This window comes from Etheostoma spectabile, chromosome 9, assembly GCF_008692095.1.
Source record: "Etheostoma spectabile isolate EspeVRDwgs_2016 chromosome 9, UIUC_Espe_1.0, whole genome shotgun sequence".
Lineage (NCBI taxonomy): Eukaryota > Metazoa > Chordata > Actinopteri > Perciformes > Percidae > Etheostoma > Etheostoma spectabile.
In genome coordinates, this window is record NC_045741.1 from 3,052,004 (window position 1) to 3,052,257 (window position 254).

The window sequence follows — 254 nt, forward strand, 5'->3', positions numbered from 1 at the left end:
ATGATTATTGCACAGGTGTGCCTTAGGCTGGCCACTATAAAACGTGCAGTTTTATCACACAGCACAATGCCACAGCAAATGTTTGATAAGGCGTGCAATTAGCATGCTGACTGCAGGAGTGTCCACCAGAGTTGTTGCCCGTGAATTGAATGTTCATTTATCTACCATAAGCAGTCGCAAAAGGCATTTCAGAAAATTTGGCAGTACATCAACTGCCAACCACATTTAACCACACCAGCCCAGGACCTCCACAT

At 44.9% G+C, this 254-nt stretch overlaps 1 protein-coding gene across 1 annotated transcript in view; it reads right to left on the minus strand.

Annotated features, from left to right (window-relative positions):
* Positions 1-254, minus strand: part of ralgps2 (Ral GEF with PH domain and SH3 binding motif 2) — a gene marked incomplete in the record, with an annotated part of 59,864 nt that overhangs the window by 30,452 nt on the left and 29,158 nt on the right.